General features: G+C 41.9%; 1 protein-coding gene across 2 annotated transcripts in view; it reads left to right on the top strand.

Moving 5' to 3' along the window:
- The first annotated feature begins 4253 nt into the window (after positions 1–4253).
- CUL1 (cullin 1) overlaps positions 4254–24677 on the top strand; it is an 82710-nt gene continuing 62286 nt past the window's right edge. The window contains exon 1 of one of the 2 annotated variants that reach the window (XM_054019113.1): positions 4254–4328. The gene's annotated coding sequence lies outside the window, so the exon portion shown is untranslated. Of the gene's footprint in view, positions 4329–4465; positions 4591–24677 lie in introns of those variants that run through there. The other variant, XM_054019114.1, reaches the window with a different exon arrangement.

Raw genomic sequence — 24677 nt, 5'->3', positions numbered from 1 at the left:
CTCCTGATCCAGTTCCTACTCCAGCCTTGCCTGGGTTGTGTTCCAGTCTTGTCCTTGCCCAACCCTGACTTTGCTCCACTCTGTTACTGGCCCGCTCCAGCCTTGCCTCTGCCTCCTGATCCTCTTGGACTCTGACCACCGGGCTTCAACCTTTGCCCTGTATCTGGATTCCAGCTATGGTCCCTGTCACTCTGTCTAGAGTGGCTCACAACTGAGAGCAGCAATCTCAGGTCAGCCTGTCAGAAAACAGGGCAGACACCCCAAACTAGTGGTTTATTCTATAATTAGATTTCACATATGTGTACTCCTGGATCACTATACCAGTCTTACCATGGAGTCACAACAGTCCCCTTAGACTCTCCAGAGCATCTTGCCGCCCAGACAAAGTAGACTTTGTGATGAAAAGTTAAAACCAAAAATCACCTCACATTAGGTTACTCCCTATCCTAAAGGGTCAGTCACTTACCCCAGGTCAATGAATACTCATGACCTCACACCAAAAACAATGCTGGCAGCCAATTTCTCTAGTAAACTAAAGGTTTATTAGCTAAGAAAAAGAAGAGAGTTATTGAGTGGTTTAGAGCAGGTAAAATACATTAACAGATGAGTCCAAGTTTGTAAGTCCAAAGTGATAGCAGAGATGTAGTAATCTGTTTCCATAAGTCTCTCGGGGTTACCCAAAATGACTTTGGGGATCTCTGTCTTGCATCTGGAATGCTCCCTGAAAGTGTCCAAACAACTCAGATACAAGATCATTCCCTGGATCCATTCTTATAGCTGTTTTCCCTGGAAAGCAATCTGGCAAGTGTTTCTGTCACAACATGGGCTTTTCCTTAGCATGCGTCTTCATTTACAGTTCCAAGGCTCCAATCCTGTTTGATGGGCAATCTAATTACAGAGATATACACAATGCATTTAGTCACAGCAATCCAAACAATCTTTCATTAGTTTGCACGAAGTTTACACATCAATTCTCACTAACAAACACTTTTGATCTAGGGTTAATTAAGTACAGGGATATACATAATGTAAGGCAATAGCAACCAACAGGTAAATTTAGTGTAAATGTAATTACCGGTTCAGATGCCATGTAAATGTAATGTGGTAACATCCCTCTTTGTTCTACTTCAACAAGTGAATTGGCCTATGGCTTTGATTTGAACTGGTCTGCCAGCGTCATGCTGAGCTAGTCTGTCAGCATCCCAGTACTGATTTGGCTTGTTCATGGACTCTGATCACCTGGCTTTGGCCTGTTTCTGGACTCTGGCTATAGTACTCAGTTTGGCTTGTCTGCGGACACTGATCTCTGTTCTGATACTGGCCTGTTCCCATATCTCGGTTCAGCACTACCCTCGGCAGTCCCAACCCTATGTCTGGTTTCTAGCTCCATTCCAACCACTAGGCATGACTATTGAAAGGCAGGGCCTGACAATGTTCATTTTTGCATGAAATTCCCTGCCCTTTTTCTGCTGTCATTTGGTCCTGAAACTGGAATTCCTTCAGCATGTTTCTGTTTGAACCATGTGTATGAAGAAACTCCTCCACTTAAGATTTTTTTTCAGGCTTCCTCTTCAGCACACCAACCATGCTATCACCGTCATGAATAAACTTACGAATCCATGACTTGCCCATGTTCAAGTCATACACAGTTCGCAAACCACAATTATTCTCTAGTGAAAGGTGTGTTTTTTTTTTTTTTTTCTTGCTGGGATGCCATGCTCAAATTTCTCTATGGTCTCAAGTTTCTGTTGCAGGATTAAGAAAACTCTTTTTCTTTGTCATGCTATAGGACTCAGAACCAGATGGTAATGGTTGTTTGTGCATTATAATTCAGGCTTTTTCCTTTCTTCTTTTTCACTCAAGAGATTCTGACCCCCTTCTCTTATGCATGGCCCCATTCTCTCCTTGGTTTAGCATTGGAAAATAATGCTGACTTTAACAGTGTATGAATTTAATTAAATGTTATAATATTGCAAAATGAAGTTAAAACAAACCTTCAGAGGTTTTATCATCATTGTCCTCATTTATTAATAATTGTTCCCCTACCCCATATTTGGTTTCCTCTTCCTTCTGATCATCTTTGTCCAGACTCCACCAAGACAACTGCATGTTATTCATCAGGTGCATTAACTTCACCTCTAATACATAGCACTTCTCATTTGCCAGAGCAGGAGTTATGTCATGCCCAGGGATAGTGCTTGTAAAGCAATTTTTCATGGGCAATTACAGTGCACACGATGCAGTGCTCCACAGTTGGCAAATAGGGTCCATCGCATCTACTGACCCTACTTCCAAAGTGGTGCTTCCTGACTGCTATGCCAGCACTGTTTTCTTAGAGGAGCTGTCTCAATGAATTTGATTATATTCACTTCAATGGATGGTTCTGGAGAAGATTTTATTGTATAAGGAAATAATCCTTTGAAGAAGTTGTGTGGACAACGGCTATTTATGGGGTATTTTTAACAGACAAATTTTGAAAATGGGGCACAGCCTGTGGTGCCTAAATGTAAGCTGATAATTTCAGAGTGTAAAGGAATAGTCTCCCCTAGCCTGGTTCTCTACTGCTTGTACAACTTGTATCATAGTATACTCTGAGTGTTGCACTCCTTGGGCCAGACTCTGATGTCCTTTATACTGGTGTAAAAGCAGAGCAACTCCATTGACTTCAATGCAGTTACTCCAAATTTCCTTTGGTATAAACTAAGATCAGAATCTGGCCCTCTGTCTGCAGAGGAGAATGGCCAATGGATCAGTATCTGCACTATTTGTAATGATAGGGTGAAGAGAGTCCTCCCACAGCAAAATTCTCAGGTGCACAGAAGTGTGCAGACACCCTGTGTAAGGGTCCCTAAATCCCATCTCTTCTCCTTTTTCAGGAGGGGAAACCTCTTTAATAGTGAGTAACAGACAACAGTTTAGGACAGACAGTGAACATATATCCAAGTGAAATAGCAGAGGCACCAGAGCTAGCTAGTCAGTATATTATTTAAACTGCTACTTTGGCAGAATGCTCTCAGTTTTGCAAGATATGCCCTACAGTCTTTAGTTACTGCAGAGGGGTTAATGTCTCGTGAAAGGCAGTACTTCCACCAGCACAATGCCATCATCATCATGCAAGGGTATTGCTTATAGGGAGCAAATGGCAACTACTGAATTAAGTCTCCCCTTCAAACACTGTTCAGGTTCAACCCAGCTTAACTTGCAATAACTGAAAATGTTACAGGCAGCAATGTCATATAGTAGCACAAGGCCTTCACTAATTCCTGTCTGCTATAACATGACTTTTACCTACCCAGTGAGGCAATACATTACCCTACTGTCATCATATCCTCTAGATCTCATTTAAATATCTGTAAATAAAAAATAAATGGACCTGTAGCTTCAACACTTGCCCCGGTCAACAGAACAGGACTGAGTCTCTTTCAAAGGAGACCTCTTTCAGTCAAACTGTGGCCACTACTGGAGTTGTGCCACTTCAGTACAAGTTATCCGAGTTAACAAAAAACAAGTCTGAGTGTTATAGCCATCTCTCCACTTTCTGTGACTTTCTGGGCACTTGATTTTCCCCACAAGTCATACCACTACACTGTGATATGTTGATATCAAATGTAAATATTACATCCATCCTCCAAGGGAGGACAACAGAGGACTCTATGACCAACGTGACTGGCATAAATAAAAGTATATTAACTTGGCAAGGGTTTTAGCTAGCCCTCTCTCCTCCCCTTCTCTCTAATGCGGGCTGTGGGAGGGGGTTCAGTCCTCCATTCTCTCTGGGGCTGAGTGCGGGGGGGGGGGGTAGTTGCTGAAGGATTAGTTAGCTTCCCCACTGTCTCCATCCTATTGTGATGGGGAGGGGAGCGCCCCAAGTGTCGCTCGGTCACTCAACCTCATTTCTCTCCCTGGGGATCAGCGGGGGGGTGCTGGGGAGCCCCCCCGGTGTTGGCAGGTGGGTGCTGGGCGGACTCCCCCGGGGAGCTGGAGAATCACCCTGGTCTGGCGCTGGGAGCTGGGTAGCCGGGTAGCCCTCTCTCTCTCTCTCTCTGCTAGTGGGGAGACCCCCCCGGTGCTGGAGGGAGCCCCGCTTCCCCCGCGTGCTGCCGGGACGGACAGGGGCCGGGGCAGGCCGGAGACGCTCTCTCCCCGCGGGCTGGCGGGTGGGAGCCGGGGCGGGGCGGGGCGCGCTGTGCGGCGGGGGCGGTGCTCGCTCCTCCTCCTCTGGGGCCGCGCGGGGAGGGAGGCGGCGGCGGATCCGGGGCCTGGCGGAGGCGGAAGGGGCGGGCGGACGCGGCGCGGCCGGGCCTGACTCTGCGGGACGCGCGATGCTGGTGAGTGCCGAGGCCTCGGCAGCGCCGCGGTGTCGCAGTGAGGCCGGCGGCGGCGGCGGGACGGGCGCGGGGAGGCGGCCGGAGCGGGACGGGCTGCGGGCTCCGGCTCGGAGTCGCTCCGCAGCCGCCGCGCAGGGGAGGCCCGGACACCGCCGCTTCTCGTTCTTCCCTTCGGGCGCGTTTTATGCCCTGGCCCGCCAGCCCCGGGGTGGGGCCGAGTCCGGCCGGGGATCCGGCCTCTCTACCCTCGGCTCGGCCTCTGGTGAGAGGCCTCGAACTACGCACTGGAAATGCCTTCCCCGGTACCGCCCCGGAGCCTCCCTCCTCCAGTCCCAGTGTCGCCCTAGGACCTCCCGCCCCAAGGAGCAGCCCCCCGCCACCGTCCCAGTATCGCCCCAGGAGCCTCCTGCGCAAGGGAGCAGCCCCCACACTGCCTCAGTATTGTTCCTGGAGCCTCCCCTCCCCAAGGGGCAGCCTCAATGGCTGGCCCTCTCACCCCCTGTGGCCAGCTCCTCTCATTCCCAATATCATCCCAGTCACTCCAGAATATTCTGTTCCACAGCCCCTCATCCCAACCCCCAGTGACTGACTGCCAGACTTCTCTATCATCTCAGTTATCCCTGACCCCCGTATCATCCCAGTTCCCTCCAGCCTCCTCCCACTCTTTAAGAATGTGCAACTAACTACCCCCCAAACCCCCTACTTTCCCTTCATCCTCAGTGACTGTCCCTGTAACCCTACCCAGTGACTATCTCCATAGTCCTCAGTGTTCCTCAACTAAATCCTTATAATTCTCCAGTTAACATTCTGCCCCCCACTAACAGCTCTGTAACAAAGCCTTACAGTGATCCATTTTTTCCCTTTAACTGGGATCCTTTTCCCATCCCTCTGATCATTCTTTGTCCCTCAGTGTGGAGGATTCATCCACCATAATTACTCCCCTGCTGTAATTCTTCCTCCAAAAAACTATTTCCTGCACTGTGATTCTTACCCCCGCTGATCTTATTTACTTGTCCTCAAATCTTTCCCTAAGATCCCTCATTATCTTCCCATTACACTTATTCCTTCCTTTCTGTGAACCCACCTACTGTCTCTACTACTTTGTACTTATAGCCTCTTGCTGTGCCTTTTTTTTTTTTTTTTGATGGGGTGGTGCCAGTTGGCTTAATTTTTGAACACCTTTTCCTATTCAGGCTGTGCACACAGATTTCCCTATCTTTATTAATTTGCCCCAATTATGTTTCCAGTTCTCTGTGAATAACAGCTAACCAGTTTAACACCTCCAGCCCGAATCCATGTTGCTTTATTTACTGCATGTATAACTTTTCTCTTTTTGTCTCACTTTTTATCTGGGGATAATTACCTGATCCATCAGGTGCTTTAGTAAAAACCTGCTATTTTGGAGAAGTTGGGGGAGAGAATAGTGAGGGAATGGGGAATAAGCTTAAAGTAGCAACTCAGAAATTGTTTCCACTACAGTACTGTGAATTGGTGATTTTGGGTGAGGGAGGGATGTTTGGGAGGTAACACTGTTTGGAATCTTTTCAAAAGCAAAAGTGTAGTAAATTGGCCCACTTTCACCACCCGCAACCCTGGGCACTTATTGTAGAGGCTTGCATTGGCAGATGAATTGACCTGATATGACCCTCCTAAAAATTGGTCGCTTCCCTCTCTGATTTTGTGGTTCAGAAGATTCATAGATTATGAGGCCAGAAGGGACCACTGTGATCACATAGTCTGACCTTCATTATATAGAACTTGCCTGAAATAATTCCTGTTTGGACTAGAGCATATCTTCTAGAAAAACATCCAAACTTGATTTAAAAATTGCCAGTTGATCCTCCTTGTAGTCGACCTATCCTTGCTCCTCTTGTCACTGTTAGTTGCCTAATCTGTTAATGTTGATTGCTTTATCCTTGTAACTTGAATATTGCAGTCAGAATTAAGTGCCATGCATAATTAGAATACTGTGTGTGTCACATTGGTTTGAACCTGTTTTATAGTTAGTGTCTATAAATTAGCTCTTGTCTGCATGAGAAAGTTGCACCGGTTTCAATTAAATCTTCATGAAAGAAATTAGCTAACTTTATGCAAACCCCTGTGTGGACACTTATTTTGGTTTGTTTGTGTCTTACTTGGGTCTGTCTTAAATTGATTCCTATAGAATTTTGATGTTTTTTATAATGTAATATTCAAGGAGATATTTAATACTCCGTTCTATTAAATATTGTTCATCAATTACATTTCTCTGGTGCTGGATTGTTAGTTTGAGTACATAAAACATAGAAAGGCCCACTCTACTAGGTCAGGCCTTGTTTACACTACCGGGGTAAGTCGACTTAATTTACGCTATTCCAGCTATGTGAATAATGTAGCTGGAGTCGATGTAGCTTAGGTCGACTTACTGCGATGTCTACACTGTGCAGTGTCAACGGGAGACGCTGTCCCATCAAGTTACTTTACTCTCTCATTCTGGTGGAGTACTGGAGTCCACCGGACAGTGCTCTGCAGTAGATTTAGCAGGTCTTCACTAGACCCGCTAAATTGACTCCCGCTGCATTGATTGCAGCACCATCTATCTCTGGTAAGTGTAGACATGGTCTCAGGAATTATTGGTGACAGTGGTTACCAGCATAGGGTCCACCTGTACTTAAACTACTTTCAGTGCCAGTAGAGAGAACTGCTAGTGGACAAAATGATTTTTAACATGGTTCCTTTATACTTTCTGTAATGTTACTGAAAATAGTTTTGTTCCATGTGCACCAGTAATTAAATCACTTTCAACACGGGTTTAGAGAATGCATGGTGAGGGAAGTGGAGACATACCCATTGCTGAAAACAATTGCTAAGGGCAGGTCTACACTATGGCTGGGATCAATGCTCTGAGATCGATCCATCAGCGGTCGCTTTAGCAAGTCTAGTCAAGACCCACCAGATCGCTTGCAGATTGCTCTCCAGTCAACCCCTGTACTCAACCCCCAACGAGAAGAGTAAGGTAAGTCGATGGGAGATTTTCTCCCATCTACCCCCTCTGTGGTGTAGACCCTGCGGTAACTCGACCAAAGGTACATTGACTCTAGTTATTCACATAGCTGGAGTTGCGAAGCGTAGGTCGACTTACTGCGGTAGTGTAGACATAGCCTAACAAAGGGCCATTTTCCTATTGCAGATAGATATAAAGGCCATGTTATGCAACAACTTTCCCAGGGTTTTATAGCCAGTTGGTGGCACAATCATATTAATGGTGTTACAAATAAAAGTTCAGTTTGTCTGCACAGCTTTGCTCTATTGCAGCTGTGATTGAGAGTCTGTATTTACCACAATGTATAATCTTGTTTTTATCCATACATTCTAGGAAAAATCTGGGGAACTGTGGTGCCTCGGCAGGGGACACAGGGTTTGGAGGACATGCACACAAAAACAATATCAGCAGCATATAGGATAGTGTATCTTTATGGTTTTCTGCTGCACGTTGCAGCGAGGAAGGATACCCAGTGAAACCAGCAATAAACTTAGTTATGGGGGTCCTGGCTGCACTATAAAAATGTGTAAACCAATTTCAGAAAGAACCTTGTTCCAGCCTAGGTCTCTGGCAGGGGCAAAACACAGTTAGTTGCCACAGTTTCTGAATTTTAAAGATGAGGTAAATTGAAGCAAATGGTGATTTGAGCCAATTGTGCCAATAACTAGTTGTAAGCTTTGTTAAAAGTTGTAGTCTCGTGTTATATAGGGATTGCATAGGATTTATTTTTAATCAGCCACAGTGACTGTTTTTTGCATTTATTACAAGAGAACTTCTGATGAAGGCAAGAAAGAAAAGGAAATAGCTTAAGAAATGAGAGAGAGAGCCATTGAGCTTGTCTACACTAGCATTTTTTTTAAATGTTTCACTATGATTGTTACATCTCCATTGGAAGAACTAATGTAGATTGTCTACTGCTGTGTTTACTGCTGTGCAGCCTAGATTTGCTGTGAGCAGGGTTAAATTACATGGAGGTGAAATTGCCAAGGTCAGTCTGCACCAGGGCTTCCACTGGTGGAGCTACACTGGCACTAGTACAGAAGTGAGACATCATATTTGTATCAGGCTTTTTGTAATATCATTTAATGTAGCATTATAATATGCCTGGACTATTTCCGGCGCTTGGGGGGGGGGGGGGGGGGGCGCAATACTGTTTCATAAGATTGTCAAATTCTTTGCCATATTTTTCTTTCTTAAAAAAAAAAAAGCAGAATGGTCAGCTTGTCAGTATTTTAGAAACACAATTTTATTTGTCTCCTACAAACGTTTTTAAAAAATCCAAAGAAGCTGCATTATAAATTTCATTTAGATTCTACACTGTATTTTTAGTATAATACATTCTGCATCTATAGTGTGTTCTATTTGAGAATCTTGAAGGGTTTACAAACCTGAATTACTGTACCTTTGAGGTTAGGAAAATATCAACCCTATTTTACAGATTAGGAAACTGTGGCACAGGAAGTTTGTGGCAGAGCCACGGATTTCTTGGATCTCTCCGTACCTAGTATTATACCTCAACCTCAGCACCATCCTTCTTTTCTCAAGTTAGCAACATAATTCTTATTTGCTATTTTCAGAATCTGGGACAGAATTACATTACTTTCCCCATCTCCCTCATCTTCCCTTTTGATTATTCTGCTTTTGGAAGGATTGTCAGAGTCAGAAGGTTCACTGTTAGATGGTCATGTGGGATCTGTGTAGTCTGATGACACTTTTAAATCTCATACTAAAAGTAAAGGATTGAAACATATTTAATCTTAATAATATCTTCCAAGTTGTACATTTTATTCCAAGGTTAATTGAAAACATCACTCTTGGATCTGCTTTTTAATTGAACATATGTACACCTGCAATAGTAATGGTTTATACAATGCTACTTGTCCTTGTGTCAAAGTTGCTGTCATTAACACTACCTAAGATTATTAGTGTTACTGTAAGTGTGTGAGAAATTGAAGTTGAAATAACTGACCTCACTTCCATACAAAGTGAGGGGCATGGTGAGCAATAGACTACTGTTGGATTTGGGGAATTACGGGAGGCTTCTTCCTCTGGCCTGCTGCTACCATTTTTCTAGAGAGGATGGGAAGAGGTGCTCATTCTCTCTTTCCTTCTGTAGTTATTAGGGCTGTTGATACTGTTGCAATTAGGGAGGCACAGCAGCCATAAAAATATATTTGCATGTGGCATGTCTAGATTTTTATATCTTGGTTTTAGTAATGTGTTTGACAAAGTTCCACATGACATTCTCGTAAGCAAACTAGGAAAATGTGGTGTAGATGAAATGACTATAAAATAGATGCACAAGTGGTTGAAAGACTATACTCCAAAGAGTAGTTATCAATGGTTTTCTGCAGGGGTCAGTCCTGGGTCTTGTACTATTAAATATTTTCATTAATGTCTTGGATAATGGAGTGGAGAGTGTGCTTTAAAATTTGCCGATGTCCCCAAACTGGACAGGATTACAAGTGCTATGGATTAGATTCAGAATGACCTTGATGAATTGGAGAATTGCTCTGAATTCAACAAGATGAAATTCATTAAAGATAAGTGCGAAGTACTTAAGTTAGCACATGCCTTAAAGCGCTACAGTGGCATAGTTCCAGTGTAACAGCTGTGGTGCTGTAGTGGTTTAAGTGTAGACGCTGCCCACACTGAAGGGCGGGGTTCTCCTGCTAGTATAGGTAATCTATGTCCTTTAGGCCTGGTCTACATTGGGGGGAAAGGGGATTGAACTAAGTCATGCAACTTCAGCTACATGAATAATGTAGCTGAAGTCGATGTACTTAGATCAACTTAACCGTGGTGTCTTCACCGTGGTGAGTTGACTGCTGCTGCTCCCCCCGTCGACTCTGCCTGCGCCTCTCGCCGAGCTGGAGTACAGGAGTTGACGGGAGAGCACTCGGGGATTGATTTATTGCGTCTAGACTAGACATGATAAATCAATCCCCACTGGATCGATTGTTGCCCACCGATCCAGCCGGTAGTGAAGACATACCCTAAGAGAAGATAGCAAAGTTGATGGAAGAATGCTTCTGTTTCCCCCAAACTGGGCGTTAGGTCAGCGTAGATACATCTCTCAGGGGTTTGGATTTCTCACACCCCTTGGAGATGTAGGTATGCTGATCTAAGTTCCCAGTGCACTTAGGAAGCAAAAATTAAATGCACAATACAAAATTGGGAATAACTGGCTAGGTGGTAATGTCGCTGAAAAGGAACTTGGAGTTATACTGGATCACAAAATGAATATGAGTCAGCAGTATGATGCAGATGCAAAAAATACACCCCAGAATGATATAAGCCTTAACACTAGCAAGATAATTGTCCTGCTCTGCTCGGCATTAGTGAGGTCTTAGCTGGAGTCTGTGTTCTGTTCTGGGTGCCACATTTTAGGAAAGAGGTGGACAAATTGGAGAGCATCCAGAGGAGAGTAACAAAAATGATAAAATGTTTTAAAAAACCTGACCTCTGAGGAAAGATTAAAAAAACTAGGAATGTTTAATCTTGAGAAAAGAAGACTGTGGGGTATCCTGATAAGTTTTCAAATATGATAAGGGCTAGTATGAAGAAGATGGTGTTCAGTCGTTCTTTGTTCACGGAAGGTAGGACAAGAAATAATGGGTTTTAGTGTGCAGCCAGGGAGATTTAGGTTAGACATTAGGAAAATCTTTCTAACTATAAGGGTAGTTAATCTCTGGAATAGGCTTCCAAGGGAGGTTGTGAAATCCCCATCATTGGAAGTTTTTAAAAACGTTGTTGGGCAAACACCTGTCAGTGGTGGTTTAGGTTTACTTGGTCCTGCCACAGTGCAGGGTGCTCGACTTGGTAACATCTCGAGGTCCTTCCAGCCCTACATTTCTATGATTGTGTGTGCTGCTGCTTCTGGTTCCAGTCTCTGTTTCTGATATAGAAACTCCCAGCAGGGGTCAGGGTGACTTCCTAGAAACTAAGAGGAGCAGGGGAATAATAACTTATACTCCGAAGAATTCTTATCTATAAAATTTACAAGATGCAACTATACGGAAATTAGACTAAATAATGCTTAAGTTCAGTTTCAGCTATAAATCAGGAAAATATAGGGAAACAGATTGAACTAAAGGACAGAATTTCCGCCTTAACTGAACTCATATTATCTTATTTGTGGGCTTAAGTTGCATCTACTGTACTTCGGTGTAAAATGTATTATTTCATCTTGTGTTTCTTATGATGAAATAAGGTCTTAAGTAATGTTAATAGAATTTAGTATTAAGGCTACACTTCTGTGCTTAATTCACTGTGTTTTGGTTGGCTATTTAAATTTAGTGTGTAAATTCATGAACAGTTCTGTGGTCTCACGAAGGAAAGTGCAGAGGTTTGAGTTAAGGAGAAATTGACTTGAGGTTGGGGTTATAGTTGGTGTGGGAATTGTATGGTTTGCCTCCCTGCATTCTAAAAGTTCCTATGTTGCTGCTCTTGAATTTAGTGCTTGATGACTGGTGCCAGCAGGAGCAGCAAATTAAAATTGTAATTCTGCACAGTTTTGTACAGTTGGGGAAGTGCTGTGGGATGGAGCTGCAGCACAGATGTGGTTCCCTCAGAGAGGAGAAGAGGTAGGAAACACAAAATGGGGGAGATTGAGTGAGATTAGACATGCAAACCTAGTGATAGATGTGCAAACCAAATATGTTGGTAGCAGCTGCGCTCATCCAGTGGTCTTTTGTAGCTCGTCAAAGTACAATACAAAGCTTAAAGTCCCTTGCTGCTTCTGTTAGCACAGGTTCAATATGCTGTTAAGGAAGCCTACTCAACTTCTGAAGTAAGCATGTTCCTCATTTTCTGTCAAGTAACTACCTCAGAGTTGAAGGAGCTTTGGAAGAAGTCGTATTCCATCTTTACCAAAAAGGAGGTGGTTGTGATGTATGAATTTTGGAGAAAATGATATTTTTGAGAGGTATAAGTTCTGAGCAATGCAGAAAGTTAAATTCTGGTTTATTATAATTAAGCTGTGTGGCTTAACCAGGAGGAAAAAAAATCTCATGTATCAATAACTTTCTTAATGGGTTTTTCTGTTTGTTGGAAGAATAGGGTTATATGCCTGGTCTGTATTTGTGCACCCCGTGGCTGTTGTCTTTTAGGCATCAAGAGTTAAGGTAGTTAGTGGTACTGTGTGGAGTTAAAAATGGTGTAGCATTGCTCCATAGTATTATTTTAAATTGTCAATAAATGTCATTGTGTTTGGCATATGTCTAAAACTGGAAGCACTAATTTATAGTCAAATATAGAATTTAAAATATAAGCTTATTTTTTAAAAAAATGGAGTAACAAGGAAAATTAGTCCATGAGTGATCATTTTTTATTTATAGGAAGTTAATTAACAATAGTATTCCTGTAAAATATACTTCATTTCAAAACATAGCATCACTAATTTCTTTTGGTGATCTGCATTAGCTTTATACTAGTTGTAATGCCAGTGTTTTTATCACCTGTGAATGAAATGTTGGTATGAGTACATATAAGGAGGAAGCACTTCAGAATTAAAACTATACCCAAGTGATATATTTGAACATCTAGAAACTTCAGACTGCTTGCAAGACAAATCAATGTATTGTTGTTATTATTTCTAAGCTGAATGGGCGGGCTCTGTGGCCGGATGTGCCTTGATCAGCTGAAGTCCTGCAAAATTAACAAGGTAGAAGAAGCTGTAAAATTCGTGAGCTCATGAGAAGATTGGGGCCAGAACTGAATGGCAGCGATTAAAATTTCATCGTTTTTAAGGAACTGATAGAAGTCATAGTTTACCTAACCTTAAGGTGATAATAAGATGAAGAATAGGGTGCCTATATAAAGAATGTTAATTACAGTTAAAAATTCAAGTGTGTAGCTAAAATATCATATGAAATCATACGTTGTGGTAAGCTAAATTCTCTAAAATGGAGTGGGCAGTGCTCTGGGTTTAGGGAAAAGCAGATTGTGTTTTAGTTTCTAATTTTGCTGAGGTGGTTTTGCACGTACAGTGGTAGCTATAGTGAAATGTCAGGCCAGGCTAAAATGGTATTTTATTCCATAGAGATTTGTGGGGTCATAGTGTTCCACTTTATGAAATACATTTTAAATAGACGTTTTGAGATTTACTGGAAAAAGTTACTTCAAAAAAGGGAGGAAAAGTTTCAGGAAGGCAAGCACCCTTAACAGAATTTTCGACAGTTTTCAGTGAAGTCTCTGAACTGCCCAAATCGGTATTTCTGGGTTTCCATGATGCTGCTGCCCTTCTTGCTAAATTGCATTTTCTTGACTCACTTAAAAAAAATATATATTTTTTTTTGCCTTTTTTCCTGCTCGATCTTATTGCTATATCTTTGTCCTTTGTTGGCTATCCTCCCTTACCTTCCTTTGCTGCATCTCCATGGCCAGTTCAACAGCAAGCCTTGGTCTTGCCACAAGCCTTCTGGACAGTGTATTTGCTATCTTTGTTCAGCTTATTCAGTTTTGGATTTAGACTTTATGCTACGTTTGAATGAAATAGGTCTGCAAGTCCTTCTGACCACCTTAGCTTTTCTTCTTTCTCTCATGCTCACTCTTTGGCTTGACCTGCAATGCACATATGCTGTCTTCTCCCAAAGAACCTCATTCTTCTTCTTTAAATGTAAGAGCTAGACATGGTAGGCAAACAAGTGCAAAGGTAACCCCTACAGGCTCAGTTAAAAGCATCCTGTGATTTGTAACATATGTCAGTCATAGGAAGATCCAAGGTCTTGAGTTAAAGGACACATTAACTTGAAAATCAAATTTGTCTGAAAATTTTCTGCCTTCTGTTGCTACAAATACCATCTAAAATTACTAAAAGTAAAGAGATGACACTTTTTTCTTTTTAAATTTTGCTTTGGTCAGGTCTACACTAAAAACTTTTGCCCCACAGAAAGGTTAGGCATGTGGTTCCCCCGTGCCCCCCCTCCCCCATTTCTGTACTGGTAAAAGCCCTAGCATAGATGCAGGTATACTGGCATAAGAGTTCTTTTGTTAGCATAGTTTAATTTCTGCAGGGAGCCAGTATGGGAACTAAGCTATGCCAGCAAAAGTACTTCACTACTCTGGATAACTTTCAACCTACTGTTTTATAAGAGCTGGCTGAGGAGCTCTCTTGACGGCTAATGTTGATTTTCTATAAGTCTTGGAGCAGTGGGGAAGTTCCAGAAGACTGGAAGAAATGTTGCACCAATTATTAAATATAAACAGGATGATGCAGGTAATTGTAGGCCTGTCAGCTTGCCATTGATCTCAGGCAAGGTAATGGAGGAGCTGATACAGGACTTGATTAAAGAAAGGTGATGTAATTAATACAGATCAACATGGGTTTATGGAAGATAGATCGTGTCAAAGTAACTTGATATCTTTTTTTGGAGGAGATGACTGGTTTGGTTGATAAAGGTAATAGTGTTGATGTAATATATTTGGACTTCTATAAGGTGTTTGACTTTGTACCACATGGCATTTTGACTAAAAAACTAGAATGATATAAAATTAACATGGCATGCATTAAGTGGACTAAAAACTGGCTAACTGATAGAACTCAAAATGTAATTGTAAGCAGGAAATTGTCATCCAGTGGCTGTGTTTCCAGTAAAGTCTCACAGGGATTGGTCCTTGGCCCTATGCATTTTAACATTTTTATCAGTGACCTGCAGAAAACTTAAAATCATCACTGATAGTTTTCAGGTGACACAAAAATTTATAAATAATGTAGAGGATAGGTCAGTGATTCAAAGCGATGTAGATTGCTTGGTTAAACTGGGCACAAGCAAACTGTGTTGTAATACAGCTAAATGTAAATGTATACATCTAGGAAAAAAGAATGTAGGCCATACTTACAGGATGGGGGTGAACTCTATTCTGGAAAACAGTGACTTTGAAAAAGATTTGGGGGTCATGGTGGATAATAATCTGAATATGAGCTCCCAGTGTGAAGCTGTGGCCAAAAGAGCTAATGCAAACATTGGATGTGTAAGCAGGGGACTTTCAAGTAGGAGTAGAGGTTATTTCAGTGGCTCTCAACTTTTTCAGACTACGGAACCCCTTTCAGACAAACCCCTGATTTGTCTTGCATACCCCCAAATTTCACCTCACTTAAAAACTACTTGTTTACATAATCAAACATAAAAATACAAAAATGTCACAGCACACTATTACTGAAAAATTGCTTACTTTCTCATTTTTACAACATATTATAAAATAAATCAGTTGGAATATAAATATTGTTCTTCTATTTCAGTGTATAGTATATAGAGCAGTATAAACAAGTTGTCTGTATGAAATTTTAGTTTGTACTGACTTTGCTAGTGCTTTTTATATAGCCTGTTGTAAAACTGGGCAAATATCTAAATGGAAGACCTCTGCATATCCTTAGGGGTACATGTACCCCTGGTTGAGAACCACTGAGTTATTTTACCTTTATTTGGCACTGGTATGACTGCTGCTGGAATACTGTGTCCAGTTCTGGTTCCCACAATTCTAGAAGGATGTTGATAAATTGGAGAGGGTTCACAGAAGAACTACAAGAATGATTAAATTATTAGAAAACATGTCTTATAGTGATAAGCTAAATAGTTTGAGTTCATTGATTCTAACAAAGAGAAGGCTAAGGGGTGACTTGATTACAGTCTATACATGGGGAATAAATATTTAATAATGGGCTCTTCAATCTGTCAGGGAAAGGTGTAAAATGATCCAATGGCTGGAAGTTGAAGCTAGACAAATTCAGGCTGGAAATAAAATGTAAATTCCTAGTGGTGAGAGTAATTATCCATTGGAACAATTTATCAAGGGCCATGTTTATTTCTTCAACACTGACAATTTTAAAATCGAAATTGGATTTTTTTTTAAAGATATGTTCTAGGAATTATTTTGGAGACGTTCTGTGGCCTGTATTATATAGGAGGTCAGACTAGATCACAATGATGCTTTCTGGCTTTGGAATCTATAAATCCTCCTCACCCCTGTAGGTATGTGGAGTCCTCATGTTGGTGGCCCATTCTGGGTGGGTTTTACCTGAGCGGGGAGCTGTAGGCTGTTGCCACCGCCAGCAGCTAGGGGAGAGAAGGCCTGATATACTCCATCACAGAGGAAAATAGTGCCCAGAATTTTATGCCATCAAATCTGTGATACAAAAATTGTAGAGGCCAGACTTTCCAATATCTGGCCCATAATATTCTTATGTTGAAGAAAAAAATCTGAGCAGTACTTTTTTACATGGAAAACTTTCATTTGAAAAATTATACTTTGATTGTTTTTAGATTATAATCTTCTATCACATTTCTTTCATGTTAATGATTACAATTGAACAAACTTGCAAAGGTGTGTCTAACACTATTTTACGGAAGGGTGTGTGCTGCAGGGGCATAGTATTATTTCTGAACTCTTTACTGTACATTCATGCCTATGTTGCCAAAGGTCTACTGTTGCACCCCCATTGGCATTTATATATATGTACATTCATGTTGCACATACTGAAATCTGAGGGGAATCATGCTGCCCATCTTTGGCGAACGGAGGTGAAGGATAGTGAACTGGTTTTATATGCTTCAAACTCTCTGCTTCATACTAAGTCTATTACTGAGAAGACAAAGTCTGCTTTATGTGCGACAGATGCCAAGAAAAAGTTTTCTTTTATGTGCCCAGATAAGTGTAGTACAAAGCTAAAATCTAAGGAGTCTATGGTAAGGGAGCTTTCTGTGAAAATTCTAATATTTTAAGGTCAGTTCAGCTGGACTTATTTTAAAACTGGTTGGAGCTAGACCATGTAGCAGCCTGAGTTGTTTTTAAAATTTGCTGTGTGGTTCAGGCCTCTGGAAGGCTGGCCCCAAATTACAGTAGGCTGGTGTCATAGACCAAATCGTAATGCTTCTGTTGGGGCATGCACCTATCTATCCTAGTAGCATTATACAGTATGTCTGCAGTATATATGTCTAGTGTGCTGTTGCTCTTGTGAGCATATGTGCTTGTATTTATGTGGTATACTTACTAACTGATCTCTGTGATAGGGTGTTTAGACAGTTGCCTTTGTTTAGTGGTTATATAGTTAAATGTTGCTCATCAGGGCAGGTAATTTTAAATTTAACAGGTGCCTTCACTCACTAGAGATTATAGAGAAATCTCTGGTCTGAGGGAGCAGGGTTTGACTGAGGTGTTAAAGACTGTTTTTAGGGTGGGAGGGACTTATTAGAAAAAGGTGCCTCTTGTCTAACTATTGGAATCGAACTACCAAAAAGTTCATTTAAAGACTTTTTGGCTGCAAGAATCTCATTTTGCATTTTTGGACTCTGGCTGTATTAAGCCTTTATTCCTTTTTTGGTTTGGCTTTGGCTTCACTTTTTGCGATGACCACCAAAGGCCTGATATGATTGCAGCAGCTGTCCAGTGAGTAGGGTGAGTGAACCAGATTCTGCCAAGGACTGACAACTGCTTGCATACCCTTACAAGCGTGTACTGTGTTTGTGATACAGAGAATCATATTCATTTTTAGAAAAATTAAATAAGTTCAGTATTTTGCGATATGTTGGCAAAATATGAAGAATGGAGTTCTGATCTTAATCTGTAAAATAATATATAATGAGGCTGCCAAGGTTTAAACTTCATTACTAGTATTCAAAGCATATGAGATTTTTGAATGTACTGTGTAATATGTAGTGAAATTTCATTTTTCATAATATTTTACCGCTTTTTGGCACAGTGAAATCTGATACTTTGCTGCACCTTGTTCTAGGAGTGATAGAAGAGTATTCTCTTTCTATGGGTTGAAATTAGGCAAGGGTTAAACTTTTCAAAATGCCTGATTACATTACTTTTTTGAAAAAGTGACAAAGCCAATTAAGCATGTTTGAAAATTTTACCCAAGAACTACAAGTGATTGTTGGGGTCAGAAAACTTAACACCTGCTTCTTAGTGCATAAGAGTTGGGAATTTAAAATAACAGAATTGTAGTTTACTCCACTTTAGAAATTGATTTTGGAAATGAATGGGTGTATGTAGGTTGGCACCATGCCTGTAAAAGATATTTTTAATAGGAAATAACTCATGGAAATGTTTTATAAAGCACCATTGTTTTGAATTACAGTAGCACATTTTATAGTTGATTGATATTGATGGATAAATATTGTGTTTTTATAAGCTTCATACAATATGCACATCCATTTTTTCTCAACCTGAATTTCTAAAAGGAATGTAGCATTCTCTACTGGCTTTTAATTGAAAGCAAACTTTTATTGACTGGATTTAAAATAATATAGTCTTTTGCAACTGTTGTTTCTGTGTTATCGCGCAAGACATGGTTTTTATATTATTTTAGTATAAAGGAAGGGAATCATCTCTTCTTTTCTGTCCTTTCCCCTTCAGATATGGAGTTTCCAGAGTTTTAGCAGGAATGTTATTATATAGAGTAGTTCTATTATCACTTTAAGATTCAAGCAGTAGATTTCTCCATGGTATTGGCACCAGCATGAATGACAAGAATTTTAGTAGGTCTCAGTTTACCACTCTTTGGATGCAGGGGAAAAAATAAGGTGGCATTGGAAAAATGTGATGCAGGAAATTGTTGTGCTGCTGCATAAAGTTTATTCATATACAGTATAACACTAGCTAATGGGAAATAAAGGGAGATGACAGTCACCAAGACATTTGGTATGACTCAGCACTGCTTAGGAGTAGCAAAGAGATCTTTGCAGCCTTTGGAAGTGGAGTAATTATTCTGGAGTAAAGTCACTTTGGATACATCTACATTGCAATAAAAAACCCATGGCACCAATTCTCAGAGCTAAAAATTGGGGTGTAGACTTTTGGACTTGGGCTGGAGCCCAGGCTCGCACGCCCTTCCCCCTTGTTGGGGTCTCAGAGCCCAGGCTCCAACCTGAGCACCAACACCTACACAATTTTTAGCCCCTCAGTGCAAGCCCTGCAAGCCAGAATCAATTGACCCAGGCCAGGTCTTTTATTGCGGTGTAGACCTACCCTTTGATTTCACAGTTGTGTCCATCTGGGTGAGTTATGTCAGCATAGCTATAGCAGAATAATTTTTAACTTTGTTTAATTAAATTGGTTTTGTGTTATTGATACTGCTGCACCATGTGTGCTGAGATTATAGTTTTGAGTTTGAGGATTTTCACTGGCTCCTTGGTGAATAAATGCTGGTACATATTAAGCATTGTGCTTCCTCTCTTGCTTCATGTTCTTTTTCTTTCAAGTTAATCGAAAACTTGGAGATCCATTTGAGGAGTTTAGGAGATGCAGAGTGCACCTTTGCTATATCTCCTGAAAATTAAAAGATGGGATGTGACGGGGGGCCCTGTTTGTTGAGGGGGGCCGCCGCCGTTGGCCCTGTGCAGGGTTGATACACCCCATCACACTGTCATCTGGACTCCTGGAGGGATGGTCCTCAGTGTGATCGCAGGACCCCTGGTAAGGCAGAGCAAACAAAACAGTCTATGTCCCATGAGCCTCCTGGCTGGAGCAGGCAAACAGCCACTGGGGGTTCTGACTCTCTGTGCGGGGCAGAGCAAACATACAGTAGCCACCCTCTAGTGGCAAGGGGGGGTAGGGGAACCAGGGCCCACTCCGCTCCACTAGGTTCTGACTCAGAGCACTACGAAGCTGGGAAATTCCCCATTATGGGATTAAGCATCGGCTTCTACTACATTCCCTGGGTCACTTCCTACCACTTCCTACCACTTCCTGCATCTTGTCATCTCCCTGGCTGGCAGTTGCTCAGCATCCCTGTTGACCTCTCTGGTCATTTGGTTGCTCACAGCTTATTCCGAGTCTATGGTTCCCACCGCTTGGGGAGTCTCTGATTCCTCTGCCGGAGCTTGCGACTTGTGTCCTTCCTCCTCAACCAGCCCAGACTGAGATGGGATGTCTCCTTTTATCTGTCCTTTCCACCAGGAGCATGCACAGCAGGAGTGAGGGGGCATGGTCTCCTGGGCCCACAGTGATTCGTCTGTTCCCGCTGGCTCAGTATGGGGTTGGGGCACTTGTTCACAATTTGTTCAATGATTTGGAGTCTATATATTTGCACTGTGGAGAATCCTTAATTCTCCATTTGTGCATCAGGTGTGATCGTTTTCCATGTAATGTTCTGATACAGTTTATGGTTGTCCACAGTCTCCGGTGGCGCAAGAAACCAGGCAGTTCTACTTTGGCTTAATCTGTGAGGTGCTTGTTGTTTACTTCAGAGCGTGCCCATTGCATCCACCAGCTGTCTCCTGGGTTGAAGCTGGGTGACAGAAGAGCTTCTCCAGCTCCCCAGAATGGTTGGCAAGACTTAAGGAGAATACAAGGTGAATGAATGAGGTTGTCATTCAGTGGGAGATTTTGGTTAGTGAGAGTTTTCTTATACTCTCGCAATGTTCCTGTCTCTCACCGGATGGTTGGAAGAAGGATGTTTGTGAGGGTTGGAAGCCATCAGAGTGCAAGTTACAAGTCCTAGAGCCGCAATTATATGGCTATCGACAAGTTTCTGAGCGAACTTCTACTAAAGACAGCGTTGCTGTTCATAGTATTCAGTCATCACAACCCCAGCTACAACTGACTAGCTTTTGGGTGATATTGATGCAACTCTTTGTTTTATGGCTCACCTGCTTCAGATGTTGACAGGTAAGACTGTGATCGAGAGTGACCCCTAGGTAGTGGGAATTAGGATCATGGGCAATTTTCTTGCTGCAGAAGTTTACAGTAAGCATCCTCTTAGCTTCAGAATTGCTGAGATGGAAAGCTGATGACATCAGTTTTGGTGGATTGGGTTTGAGCTGCCAGTACCGAATTTTCCATCCTCTTCAGATCAGTATTAAAGGTGTCTTCTGCTTCTTTGAATACTGCGGCCTGTGTCATTAGTGCCAGGTTGTCAGTATAAATTAACTTGCAACATTTCATTTTGGGCACATCGTGTGTGTTTGTGTGTGTTAAAAACGGATGGTGGTAGTACTGATCCCTATTTGAGAGGTCATTGTGCAGACTCTGCTTTTTGCTAACCTAACTTCCAAGGTGGCACGTAAGGTTCTTTCCAAAAGCATTGACCTAGTGAGTCAAAATGTCTGGTCACACAGAAGCAGGTTGGATAGCTTCAGCAGTAGGCCCTTGTGCCAGACAGTGTTATAGGCTGATGACCAGTCGATAAAAACTGCGCCCTTTTCAAGCTTCCATTGAAAGCTGGCCTCAATATGCAGTCAGTACAAGCACTTGGTCACAGCATTCGCCCTGCCCTAAAACCTGTTGGGGGGTTGTGGTCTCCACGATGATGGTCAGCCTCACCAGGCTTGCCCACTCCAATACTTTGTATGTTGTACAGAGGAGGGAAATAAGGTGGTAGCTTGTGGCTCATTGGGCACCTTTTCTGGTTTGAAAAGTGCGATGATCTTTGATCATCTCTAAGATGTTGAGAATTGGCTGGTGTTGATGAGTTCTGTGGATAGTGCTGCCTTCTAGTCGTGCCCTTTTGGTCTGAGATATTCAAGGAAGTCTGGAAGAATGCCATCAGTGCCAGCTGCTTTTCCTGCTTTGGTGGTAGAAATGGCAGCATCAATCTTGGCTCTTGTAAAGGATTGACAGAGACTTGTAGAAGGGGCGCTTTGTGTGCAGGATTCTTTAAGAGCTATTTCTCCTCTCAGTTCATTTGTTGGCTTACAGACATCTTAGAATTTCTTAGTAGGAGGCTGGCAGTGCTGTTAGCAGAGACTTGAAATGTATGTGGGTTTGATGGTGCCGCTCCACCTCCACAGACTGGCCCATGCTATTTGTGAAGTCTGTGGCCTCCATCATCTCTGTCCATCATTGTCATGTAGAAATCAGTGATTCTAAGAGAACAGTGGCTACGTTTGGGTCACCAGAAGCTTCATACTCCCTTAGGAGAGTTTTGCTGTCTGGGCTCCAGCATGGCATAAAGAAGTTCCTGTAACCATGGAGGATAGTCTTCGTTGTGGCTTTAATAATAAGCTTTGTGAAGAGGTTGAAGTTTTAAGGCTTTGGAGGTATGCTACTAATGGGGTTTTTTTTATGGTGGTGGAGAAATCCAGGCAGTCCACCCATCTCTGGTTCCAGCATGGAACTAGTACATTGGTAATGATGATGAGTTCGAGGCCAATTATACCACCACTGGCTTGTGCTGACTGTGTGGGAAGGGGTCCAGGACAGTTCAAAATGCAATGAGTTGTGATCCACTGGAGTCCATAAATCAGGTCTGTGTTCTTTCTTCCATCGGGCTGAGCAGAAGGTTCACTTTTTTTGTTTTGCGTCAAAAGGTACTGAGCCAGTGCGCACTCAGTGAGCCATTTGCCTACGCTGTCGTTCATTGAATAGCCCCATGTTGGATGGTGGCAGTTAAAATTGCCAAACTATGCAGATGGGTGTTGTGATTTTCATAGGGTTGGTAAAGGTCACTGCTGATTGGATAGCTTACACATGTTATATATTGTCAGCTCACTGACTTGGATATCAATTGTGAAACTGTCATCTGTTGTTGGTAGTGCATTGGCTATGTTTTTTAATTTTGGCCTGATATAGGTGGCCATTCCATGTTCTGGATGGTTTTGTTGAGAGAGAAGGATGTATCCATTTTGAGCTGCCTTCTGCAGTGTATGTTTCTTGCAGCACCAGGACGTTGATGATGATGTCTATCAGCAGCCTTGCGATGACATCAACCTTTGAACAAGATAGGCCCTGAACATTAAGTTCTCATAGACAAATGAACTAGCCCATTAGTCAATTAGTGTAGCTCTTGAAAAAGTTGCTATTTTGACTGAGAAGTCGATGAATAATAATCAGTCTATAAAGTGGTGGCATTAGTTCATACACATAAATTAAAATGTACTTACCAGGGAAGACCACATGAAGGTTGCCACCATTGCTCCCTTGCCTCATGTAAAGCCCTGGCAAGAAACTGACAGAGAAACTTCACTGAATGTTTATTTTCTTTGTTCCACCATTTGAAACAGATTCTTGTCAGGGGGTAGGTATTGAGCCAAGCTGAAGTTGTGATAGAGGTCCATGGAAATGAATAGATAATGCTTCTAATGAAAAGTGCTGTGTTGGCCTGAGGATATACCATAAATGCTAAAGTCAAAACTTATATTGATGTCAGTAATGCAGGATCATGCTCCTAAAGTGCAAATTCATTATCTTCAATTACCCATTTTGAGCCATCAGGATCATAATTCCAGATAGTGTATGATCAACTTTCTTTTCCCTTTGTTTTTTCTCTCTTGCTCATGTTAATCAAGGTTATGAGTTTACTTTGGCAGAATATTATGGAACTTTATCTCATAGGACTCTTCTGCAGTTCTGTGTGTTAAGTTTTGGGGAGTGCATCAGACAATATACGTTGTATTCTGAAAAACTGTTCAGGATATATGGTTATATATATATCAGAATGAGATGGTTTCATTGCACCTTTGACATGTACTAAGAGGTGCTTTGGGAATTGCTTTACCAGTTCATTAACATGAATAGGAGTTGTGGTCTGTGCTGGAGGAAGGTACGGCTGGAATCTAAATTCTGTGCGCCAAAGCCACACAGCAAGTTAGTGGCTGAGCTAGGGTTATAACTCAGAAGTTCCTGGTTCCTAGTCTCAAACTCGGTTCAGCAGAGCATCCAGTCTTTCCAAGAAAGGACACTGACTGACAGTTCAAGACTGATCTTCTACGCATTGCTGATAACAGTGCTTACCTGTGTGAGAAGTCCCATAGACTTTTAACTTTAGAAGATTGAGCCTTTAGTTTTGAACTGGCAGTGTGTTTTTTCTTGGAAGGCAGCGTGTTCTGGTGGACTAAACACGGGACTGGAATCCAAGAATGTCAGATTTCTAATTCCAGCTCGGTCATTGCCTTGGGCAAGTCACTATAAATCCCATGCCTCAGTTTCCCTATCTGCAAAATGCGGCTGATACAGTGTACAGCACTGTGAAAATAAGTTCAAAAGTATTGTAGATATTACTCTTTCCGCTACACTACATAGTGGTTTTTCCTTGTCATGACTGATTCCAAGGGCTTGAAATATTAAGTGAAGATATCCAGAAAAGTCATGCATGTACAACTGTATTTTTTGTTCTCTTTGGAGTCGTCGTCATCATCATCATCATCATCATCACCTTATGTAAGAAAGAAACTAAGTATAAGTAGTTGGTGTTGACTTGTTCATATCCTCCAATTTCACATGGGGCCCTCTGAGCATGAATTTTAAAATAGACTTGAACAGTGCATTCAGTAATTTTACCTATGGAATAAAGCTTTCAGATTTTCATAGAAAAAAGTTGTCTATAACAGCAACCTTGCTGCATAGCAAAACTTGGTTTTGCTGTACATGTAACAGCATAGTGT

The sequence above is a fragment of the Malaclemys terrapin genome, chromosome 2 (assembly GCF_027887155.1).
Source record: "Malaclemys terrapin pileata isolate rMalTer1 chromosome 2, rMalTer1.hap1, whole genome shotgun sequence".
Classification (NCBI taxonomy): domain Eukaryota; kingdom Metazoa; phylum Chordata; order Testudines; family Emydidae; genus Malaclemys; species Malaclemys terrapin.
This window is presented reverse-complemented; position numbering and strand designations above follow the sequence as displayed.